This window comes from Canis lupus, unplaced genomic scaffold (assembly GCF_011100685.1).
Source record: "Canis lupus familiaris isolate Mischka breed German Shepherd unplaced genomic scaffold, alternate assembly UU_Cfam_GSD_1.0 chrUn_S1665H1859, whole genome shotgun sequence".
Classification (NCBI taxonomy): Eukaryota; Metazoa; Chordata; class Mammalia; order Carnivora; family Canidae; genus Canis; species Canis lupus.
This window is the reverse complement of record NW_023330511.1, coordinates 158,806-169,101: the sequence shown is the minus strand read 5'-3', so window position 1 is coordinate 169,101 and position 10,296 is coordinate 158,806. Positions and strand designations below refer to the sequence as shown.

At 55.3% G+C, this 10,296-nt stretch overlaps 2 long non-coding RNA genes across 2 annotated transcripts; one reads left to right on the top strand and one right to left on the bottom strand.

Annotated features, from left to right (window-relative positions):
• Window positions 1–6,388: 6,388 nt before the first annotated feature.
• LOC119878496 lies at window positions 6,389–7,905 on the bottom strand. Its single transcript, XR_005386953.1, has 3 exons — window positions 7,701–7,905; window positions 7,202–7,312; window positions 6,389–6,602 (listed from the first exon to the last, which is right to left on the bottom strand). It is a non-coding gene; the product is annotated as an uncharacterized LOC119878496 (long non-coding RNA).
• On the top strand, window positions 7,523–8,719 carry LOC119878497. Its single transcript, XR_005386954.1, has 2 exons — window positions 7,523–8,245; window positions 8,366–8,719. It is a non-coding gene; the product is annotated as an uncharacterized LOC119878497 (long non-coding RNA).
• Window positions 8,720–10,296: the final 1,577 nt, after the last annotated feature.

The following is a 10,296-nucleotide window of genomic DNA, read 5'->3' as shown; positions in this document are numbered from 1 at the left end:
TCCGGCCCTCCCTGGTTTATCCTATAACTGAGTTTCTGCTTTTCTTCTCCCCTATACTTCTTACAGCTCAGATGATCACTCTGATTACACATCACCCACTCTCCTCTCGTAAATAATTACATTTTTTCAAACAGAATTTCCTAGTTCCCAAAGCTCAAAAATATATATATTGTCTCAATATGTTGGGGCTGTATTGGGACATTGCCAATAACCATGAAATGGAGTGTTCATGTTCAGTGGGCAGCTCCCCATGGAGTTAAGGGAAGTTTTTTCCCACGTGACTTTGACTTAATCATGGTTTGCCCTGGAGGGTCATTCAGATATTAGATAGGGGAAGTCCATTTTCTCGAGCCTGTCATTTGAGGTCCTCATGGTGGATCCCTCTGGACCTCAATTAGACGAGGTGGCTGTCCTGATTTTACTTCCAAAGGGATTTTGGAGAAACTTAATGATAATGTTTTGGGCAATGGTCCTTCACGCAGACTGGAACACCCTCCTTCTTGGTGGCATCCATCAGAGCAGGATGTTGGGCTTGCCAGGAGGGCATAGACAGGAAAGGAGAAAGGAAGTGACTGGGGGAAACGAGTGTTTGTCACCACTGTCCTGTGACAGGCTTAGGCTCGCTAATGCCTCTGGGAACCGTACAGGGAGAAGCCCCTATCTCCTGTTTATAGATCTTTTGTTTCTTTGTCCCTCATGCTACTACCAGAAACCCCTCCCCTAGCAGACTGATTTGTCCCTCCAGGACGTGGGACATATGTGGCCTGTCACGTCAGCGTGGGCGTGACTGACCCTTGAGACCCCAGACAGGGAAGAGCCACAGACAGCGACCTGGCCCTTTAGTTCCAGACCACTAGGAGGGAGGACCCCAGGTGAGTGGGGAGCTGGCATGGGTTTTTAAGCAGGAGCTCTGCCAGGAGTCTGAACAGCTAGGCTCACAGAAGTCTTGACCAACCGGTTGTCCATCCTACATGGTCTGGAATCGCAGAAGCAATCTACACATTGGGACACTCATAGGTTCCTGAGCATCATCCCCAGAGCATCACAAATCAATCCAGTGCTTGTTTTTGTCCAAATCTTTAATGATGTTTTCTACCTGTCTTTCAACTGACATCTTCAACCCTCTCCTTCCCCAGCCAGCTCCATGGCGTGGGAGGATGCATTCCTGATTTCACTAGCTGTGCACCGTCACTAGCCAGATAGGATGTCCCTGTCTCACCCATTGCCACTCCTGGATGCCTCCCATTCATGTTCTTGCAGGTTCACTGGCAGTTTGAGTGGATGCACTGACCACTCCCCTTTCTTCAAAGGTAACGTGCAGGGACTGTGGGGTCTTTGGACACAAGCTCATTCAGATCAGATGCCACAGAACACAGTGGGGGGTGTGATACTCCTCCTGTGGTTTCCTTTCCAAAGGCTGAGGGTTGAATGTGGCGGCCGGGGAGTCAGTGGACGCAGCGGCAACCAGCTTGGGCTGTTGGACCAGGCTGATGAGAGAGAAGGCTAGAGAGAACTAAGGTGAGGAATGGGCTGTGACCGAACGCCAGTGCGGATTGACAGACCCCATTCCGTGTGCATGCACATGTGCAGGGAGACTGTGGGCATAGCCATGCTGGGCGAGCATGCAGAGTCTCCCATGCTTCAGAGGGTCCACATTTGGGTGATGGAGCTTGGTCCCTGCCTATTTGGTGTGAGGTTTTGTGGCTGGACCACGTGTCGCCTGCACCATTGAATGTATGGGGGCTTGCACTGCCAAGGCAGACCCTTCCTGACTCTGCATGCAAGAAACTGCCTGGACGACCTGTCAGCTCCCGGTATTTAGGGATGAGGGTCAGAGGTGTGGTGTAGAGTGGCTGCGGAAGGAAAGGACCATGTTGGCCGGACCTGGGAGCCATTGTCCGTTGGAAGCCAGGAAGGAGTTCCTTGCCTCCTTTCATGCTTTGATTTTCTCGTGCAGTGCAAGAAGCCGAGCCATATGGAAGGCCTGCTCCACAGGTTCCCCGAGACCCCGGGATAGGCCAAAGCACCTGGAAGGAAGACACAGAATCTTGGTGACGATTGAGGTGAGTGTGCACTGCTTCCCGGGCTGTGCCCTTGTACTCGCTGGGCTCCAAGGGGCCTCCTGGGGGAGTGGGCTCCCCTTCTCCGCTGACCAGTTGCAGTTGAGTAGTGTGGTCTTTGGCACCCTTTTTTTCTCCTTGGTTCCTATGATTCTTGTATGTGTGTGCACAGTGGCTGTTTGACGATTTGAAGGTCATTGCGGGCCACTCCTGGAGCACATACCATTTTCAGAGAAAACAGGCTCTGTACCTCATGACAGGTTACCCCCAGCCCATCTTCACCAAAGCTCCCAATATGACTCTCAGAGCATGACTCCCTCGCCTCCGAACAGATTTGATGGACGAGGCCGGTCCACGGAGTAAGCATAGATGTTCGCCGTACCGTCTGATGTCAATGGGCACACTCCTGTCCATCATTTGTTCTGGACCACCCTGGAGCCGGATTCCCCACTCTAGTGAACATTGCCATTTCTGATCTTCCCTGGTCTAGGGGGTTCGGATGTCTTGGGATTTGTTGATCCGCTTTCTTGCACAAATGTTCATTTTGCTTCTGGTTGCCGGGCCAAACTCCATGTGTCCTGTGTCTTTGCTGGTCCCACAGCGTCCACACATCCTGCCCGTCTACACCACCCAGGGGCCTTCTATCCCTGATCCTGCCCTGCTGATGCAGCCCGTACTGAGACCACCTGACATGGACCCGGTCCCATTCCACATCTCATTCAGACCCCTCAAGTTAGCCCTCCGCCCAACTGTGGACCTCCTGGTGCCTAGGAAATGCCGATCGCTGACACCCCTCCCGCTCACCAACCCTTCAGTGCTGATATCCTGGTTGTGCGCAAGCAAGATGCCTGCAGATTCCTCCCCTCGAGGGTTCCCAGGTATCTCCCAGGGCCCTGGGCTTGGGAACCTCCAGCACCACCCAAGTATCCTGAGGAGAACACCCGTCCCGCTGTCAGCAACGCATTGCATACAATTCCCAAATGCCCTCCAGACTCCATGCAAGAATTTACCCAGATGCCCCTAGGACAGGTCCACAGAACCACTGAAAGAAACCGTGATGGATGTCCCAGCCCAGCACACCTCCGGGATCATTCATAAAGTCACCTCTGTGGATTCATGGAGTCTGTGTTCCTCCAGGAATCAGACAGTGCCGTGATTCACATCTGGGCCCCCATAACAGGGAATAACACCTGCCCTCCGTCCAAGCAAGGGCCCCCAGCCCACACCTGCCACACCTCACCTGAACACTGCAGCTGTGCACGAGCCCCCACGGCCGCCCTCTGCCCGGGCCCCCACTCCCATGCCCCCTGAAAATTCTCACCAGATTGAACAGAAGCTGCTGGAGCTCCCGTTCCTCGCAGCTCCCTCATCCTTCTCCCGAAAGCCAGTCCTGCTCAGGGCCCTCCTGCCCACCACATGTCCAGACAGAGCCTGTGTCCTGTGGCCCCTGTGTCTCCATGTTTACCGACAGTTGTCCTCAATCTTCAGAAACACTGGACGAATGAGCCAGTGCCTGGCCTCAGACATTGTCCCACCCACGTGCACCCTGACGGCCTGACCAGAACCTCAGGAGTGGCCCCTCCTGGACTCATGTGGGTAATCCTCACTTCTCTGGCTGCTTTGCAGGGATTCCTGGGTCCACAGCCTGCTGCTCTCTGCTGCTGGGCGCTGTGGCACAGACACGGAAAACAACCCCAAAGACACACCTTGCAATTTCCTTAATGAGACTCCATGTGCTTTGCAAAGCTACTCTTCCCTCTAGGAATGTCATTTTTCACTTCTGCAATATATTCCCTAGAAAGGAGGACTTCCGACTGACGACTTGTCACTCAATGGAAATAGAAACTTAGACTTTAAGCTCTCATTGGAGTACACAGGTCTCATTTGGGTTTTTTCACGTTTCGAACAGGCCCCTTGGGCTGCAATGGACATTGTCTTTTCTCCTGAGATGAGTTGTTTTGTATCAATGGTAGTAAATGGAGAACATTAACAAGGCAGGAAACAATTTTTTTGTCTGCTTTTTATTAAAAAAAGACCATGATTCTTTGGGAGGTGATACAAGATTGCTTTCCAGTCAGATCATAATTTCCACAATTTCTGTAATAACTATAAATTTGAAAGTTTCTCACTCTCCCACCCATTCATTCACTTGGCACCTGAGTGTGAAATGTCACTTCCAAAAAATGGGGGAAAATATGCTGATTACTGGGTTTTCATCACATAGTACTCCTTTCCTGAGGAAAAATTTTCTGGTTGCTAAATTGAGAATATTGATACAAGAATGCTTAACAATATCTCATCAGTAAAAGCCTTTTTCTAACCAACTCAATGGCTGTCTCAGAAGAAAATTACATAGAAATAGGATCCAATTCTCAGAGGTAAAAAGGCAATGGCTTATCTTATCCTTTTCCACTTCTCCTAATTTTACATTTAGAATTAGAGCAAATCTTTCAGAGGTAGCAGAAGGTCTGGCACAGGCTCTGGCTTCATGATTTGAAAATACAATTTCAACTCATCACATTCTTCAGAAGAACTCATTATACTTAAAGGAAGCACACAAAGAGGGTCTCTTCACCTCTGCATGCAGAGGTTGACCAGAAGGACATACATTGGTTACCAACAGAGAAGGATGGGCCTGGAGGTGTCTGAATTGCCTCAGGTAACGCAGGGCCCGGAGATGCACATCTGTGCCTGGCATGTGCTGTCTTAGCAATTGCAGAAGTTTCATAAGGGACGGAAATTCTGGGAACTGACAAAAGTCGTCCCCATAATAATCCAGCCATATTTCCAGCATGCAGGAGATGGCCATGGGGAGGACAGGTGGGCACAGGCATCAGAAGACAGGGCTCTGTCACATGCAGGTGTCCCAGGGAAGCCTGCAGGACCGGGCCCCGCCTCCACTGCGGTGTGTCAGAAGCCAGTTCTTGCTCCTCGTGCCCCTGCCACCTGGCGGTCCTGCCTGCCACAGGCCTGCTCCCCGAGGAGGGGCTGGCAACACAGCCTCTGTGCGGGGAGCCCAGGCCCAGCGGGGTGACCATCAGCATCTCTCCTGGAGAAGCAGGGCTCCCTCCTCAGCCTGGTCCCTGCCCACCTGCCCCTTGAGTCCACCGGCAGGCGTCCGGGGGACGGGGGGCATCTGGCCTGTCATTGCCCTCACTGCACACACTGTCGCTCTGGAAGCTCCAAGGCAGGAGGGATCGGGCTCTGTGTCCTGCCAGGCCTTGCCAGGAGCCGCCCCGTGGACCCTCCACCTTCCCTCCTGTGGCTTGGGCTGCCTCCCTCATGAGGGGCCCCCGGGGGTGTCCCTCTACTGACTCTAATATCCCATGTCCCACGGGGCGGGGGCCACCTGGGCCGGGAGCCATCACCGGCCGTCCTGAGCCCCTGCTGTGCCCCCGGTGCAGGTGCCGACCAGATTGGGAAGTGCGATGCTACCCACCCCTTCTGCTCTTTGTCCCAGGTGTGGGGCAGATGAGAGGGTTGGGGGTGCATGGAGAAGGTCTCCTTAGGGGTCCCAGTGCCTCCCACCAAGCCTGCACCCCATCTACCGCTCTCCTTCGCTCTTTTCCAGAAGGGGCCTTAGACCTTATTACCCTGTCACAGGAATTGCAGATGTGTGGGGTGACGGTGCAGCCCCCCCCACCCCCACAGCACCCTCGCTGCCCTCCTGGAGAGGGAATGGCCCTCCTGCCAGGAGCCGGAGTCACTCAACAGTTTCCATCATTGCAGGACCACGTCATTGTTACCCCCACGCATCTATGATGCACCCATACCTATAGGAGGGCGGGGGCATCCCATGAATCGTCCTGTGGACGTGACCCTCTCATCATGGGGGCTGTGTCACCCTCTGACCCCGACTAGGCCAGAGCCCTGGGGGCCGTCAGCTTTGTGCGTGGGGCCACGGGCAGCTCCCAGAGAAGCGGCCCGCACCTGCTGGGGCCTCCTGAAGGCTTGAGCATGAAAGGGCTCCGGCCAGGCCCATGGCCCATATCCAAGTGGGCCCGGGGCGCCCCCGGGGTCACCGGGTCTGGTTGCCCCCAGGACACAGACCCCCGATGGACTCTGAAACCTCCCTTTCAATGGGGAAACAGGCCGCTCAGGACTCTGGTGACGGGGGGGAGGAGGCAAAGGCCTGGTCACGGGGAGGAGGATGGCTGCTGAGCACAGGCACAGCCCCTCTGGCTGACCCGCCACAGGCAGGCCCCAGGGCTGCCTCTCAGGACCCCCCTAGGCCCTGGGGGACCCTGCTCCAGGCGGGGGAGCAGCCCGAGGCCGGGAAGCTCACACCATCCCCAGCCTCCCCAGCAGCAGGTGGCACAGCCCTGGGCTGCGGAGGGGCAGGTGCTACTCGGTGAACAGCAGGTCCAGCACCTCGTCCGTGGTGGCGAATTCATGGTAATCTTCCAAAAAGCTAAAGATGTAGATGACATCCCTGCACTGCAAGGCGAGCAGCAGTTGTCGGACTTTGTACTCCAGCAGCTCCGTCTGGCTGAGCTTCTTCGGGAAGATCCGATGCCCCCTCCAGGCCGAGGCCCCTGAACCCTGAGGTGGGACAGAGGGGACGTGCAGCCTGCAGGGAGCCGCCGGGAGGCCTGGGATCCCGCCCCGGTAGGCCCTGCGCTGGGGCCCCCGTGGGCTTGAGGAGCTGGGGCTCCCTCTCCCACTCAAGCTCCCTGCCTGTCTCTTACACAAACAGGACCAACTATGCAATAAAGAAACAATCTCAGAGGATAAATGTTCAAAATATTTGGATCAATACAAGGACCTCAAGAGACACAGAGAGAGAGACCGAGAGAGGCAACCACACAGAGGGAGAAGCAGCACCTTGCAGTGAGCCCAGGCGGGGCTCGATCCTGGGCCTCGGAGATCAGGCCTGGGGGAAGGCAGGCGCTAACCCCCGGGCGACCAGGCCTCCCCTGAGGGCTCTATTCTGATGTTCCCACACATCTGTGCACAGGGACTCTGCATCTGGCCCAGGCTGGGGCAGGGACCATGGGGGCAGGTGTGGGGAGGGGGGATCAGACTCCTGTGGGAGCAGGAGTGTCGGGGGCCCCAGGGGGTAGCAGGCTGGCTTCTGGGACCCGGTGCCCTTCCTGCCGCATCGGGGCCCGGGTGTCAAGGGTCCCAGCCCCTGCACTCACCTTGAGCACGCGCTGGCCTCCATTAGCTGTGCAGGGCACCTCCCTGCTCCTGGAGGCGGTGGAGCAGATGACCCCTTCCTCCCGCTCGCGCCCCACGTCCCGGGTGGAGCTCTGTGGAGACAGTGCCCGGCAGCCAGGCAGGAGGCCTCAGCGCCCGGTCTGGCCCCCTCGGCTGGGCCGCATCCCCAGCTGCCTCCAACCAGACACACCACAGCGCAGGTGGCAACCACCGTCCCCGGGGACAGCAAAGGGATGCGGCTGCAGGGCCTCGGAGTGACTCTGGGGCGGGTAGAGGACCTCAGGAACCCTGTTTCCCCCCCTGCCCACCGTGACATCAGGGTGACCCTGAAGGGATCCCCGGGGAACCTGCCGCCCTGCAGCATCCCCCAGCCTGCATGGGACCTGCCCACACATCCCTGGTTCCCTGAAACTGAGGAGGAAGGAATGGGGCTCGCAGGATGGTGGCACAGGGGGCCTGGCCTGGCCTGCACTGTGTTACCTGACGGCGCCTCCTGATCACTGCCCTGATGCCTTGGTATCTATGTTGGAACCAATGCCTACAGCAATGGTCAAGCCGCACCCCTGGGGTTCCTGGGAGCCAGAGCCCCCAGAGGTGGGCTGGCAGCAAGAGAACATCCTCCAGTAGCAGATGTCTCCAGCCAAGTGAGCCTGAGCTGGGGCTGCACTGGATGCGGGTGCCTGGTTATGGGGGTTCCGAGTTCTGTCGGGCTCTGTGACACGGAAGTGACCTCACTGCCTGGGACCACCTCCCTGACCCACTCCTGGAGGAAGCTGCAGGGGCAGCGATCATGCTGCCAATGCTTCCCCCTTCCCCGCAGGCAATGGCCTTTGTACACAGGGACACAACCGCACCCCTATCGACAGGCCCCAGGGAAGGACTCTGTGCCCCCAGGGCCCCAGCCTGGACACACACCTGGGTTCAGACACGAATCTCCAGTCTTCCCCGGTTTGACCCCAGAGAAGCCGTTGTGCCTGTCGGGGATGGTCTGCGTCTTGCCTGTGGGACAGGGAATATCCTAGCAGGTGCTTCCCCCAGATGTCCCCAGGCCACTCTGGCCTCATATCTATGAACTTGGAGTTGGGTGTCACCTGCAGGACATACCTCCACCCACACGTTCTTCCTTGGTGTGTACATGCGTCCAGGTCCACGAGGTCTTCTGTGCACACACGTGGGCACCGGTACCCTCATTCTGGAGGCCCAGAAGATGACAGTCCCCCCGGGCAGGGATGGACAACAGCTTCCCAGGATCCTAGGCTCCTGAATCCAAGGCAAACCCTGCAGAAGGTGTCGTCTGGTCTCCTGTTGTGATTCTGAGTCTGGGGTTGTGGATTTGCTCCCGAATGGGACCCTCTGTGCCCCGTGACCCTGGGTCAGGTGTTCAAAACTGCAGCTATTTCAGAAAACCGATCTTTTCCTCACCCTTCGATTCATGAGTTACACATCCAAGAAGACTGACACCACACACATTTTTCCAAATTAAATGATATTTATGTTGACACGCATGTTCACTATCTCATGTGCTATTTAGATGAGTCCAGAAGGGGGTGGTTGTCCTTTCTTCTGGAATGCTTGCTTTCACAGAACTGAAGCTCCAGTGCAGCTCGTGTGTGCTGACTGTCACAGTGATGGGGAAGGCTATGGGCCATGGGGCAAGCGCTCAGGAGGACAAAGGATCAGGCTCTGGGCCAGGCCATGTGCAGACATATTCATGACCAGGTTAATGGAGGACATTGTGGTGTTTGTCCAAATGGGGGCTCCTGTGTTTCCTTTTTCTCTTCTCTTGGACATGGAGCTATTCACCAGGAAGCAGCAGCCTTGCAAGCAGGACTTTCTAGGAGAGAGAGGAGTCAACATGCCTGTGCCAATGTCATTTTTGCTGGATTTATTCACAGGCTAAGTCATTTGAAAACACAAGACAGTTACGTTTAAAAACTACCATGTACTGGGCCAAGACAGTCCTGCCTTAGTAGTTTCTGTGAAATCAGGTGCAGAGCGGCAGGAAAGTCATCTCATCTCCTATTATGTGAAAGTGAATTTATGAATTGTGAGGAATGAGAAATTTCTAGGTGTAGGATGGAGAGATGATGGAGGAGAGATGGATGACAGGGAGGCTCGTCAGCGATAGATGGACACACAGTCGATGGAGAAATAGATACGGAGTAACATTGCTCTTGAGAGCTATTCCTCAGCCCTCCTTCCCTGCTTGGAAGGTCCTGGCCGGGGGTGAAGCAGGAGGACCCCTTACTCGCAGGGCAATATTATCAGAAACTTCCTGGCACTTACAGGGTCACAACCTGATCTACTCTTTTCTAAACCAATATTTACCTCCCAGTAGGGCCTCCAGGCTTCCAATGAAAGCCATGGTTTCCCCAGGTGCAGGGGCTGCAAGGGGATGAGCAAGGACTGCGGAGCACTGGAAGCACAGCACAGGAAGGATTTTTCACCTTTCCTCAGCAGGCAGTGTCCAGCTGTGGCAACACTAGAGTTGTAAGGTGGGAACCACGTCCCCAGACCTTCTGTCAATACTCATCGTGCCTCTGCAGCTCTAGCAAATGCACACGCTGCAGCCCAAAGTGTGGAGCTGCACACCTGCCAGCCTGAGCAGCTGCACAAAGTGGGGTCCTCCTGGAAGCCTAGGAACAACTTAGGCTGGCCAGCGTCGCCCTCTGCTGGTCTGAGCTCACGGTGCAAGGATCCTTCCTGTGACCTCCCCTATGGAATGGGAATAGGTGGGTGGACTTGCTCAGGTGTGGGTAGCACAGGTGGGAGAAGGTCATGCAGGAGATGCTGGCCACAGCGTGCAGGGAGCTGAATGGATGATTCTGTGGGTGTTCATAGTGTGAGTGTGATAGTGTGTGTGTGTGTGTGTGTGTGTGTGTGAATGCAGATGTTAATCCAGCGGGGGTTTGGATACCAAAATTTTCACAGATTGACTTGCATATGTGGATTTTTCTGTGGCTTTTTCCATCATCATTCATGTGTCCTGCCCTATTGATATTTCACTTAAGATTCTTGTCAGTTTAGATAAAATAAACAATAAAAGACACTTCATTGGATGTAGTCATTCAAAATC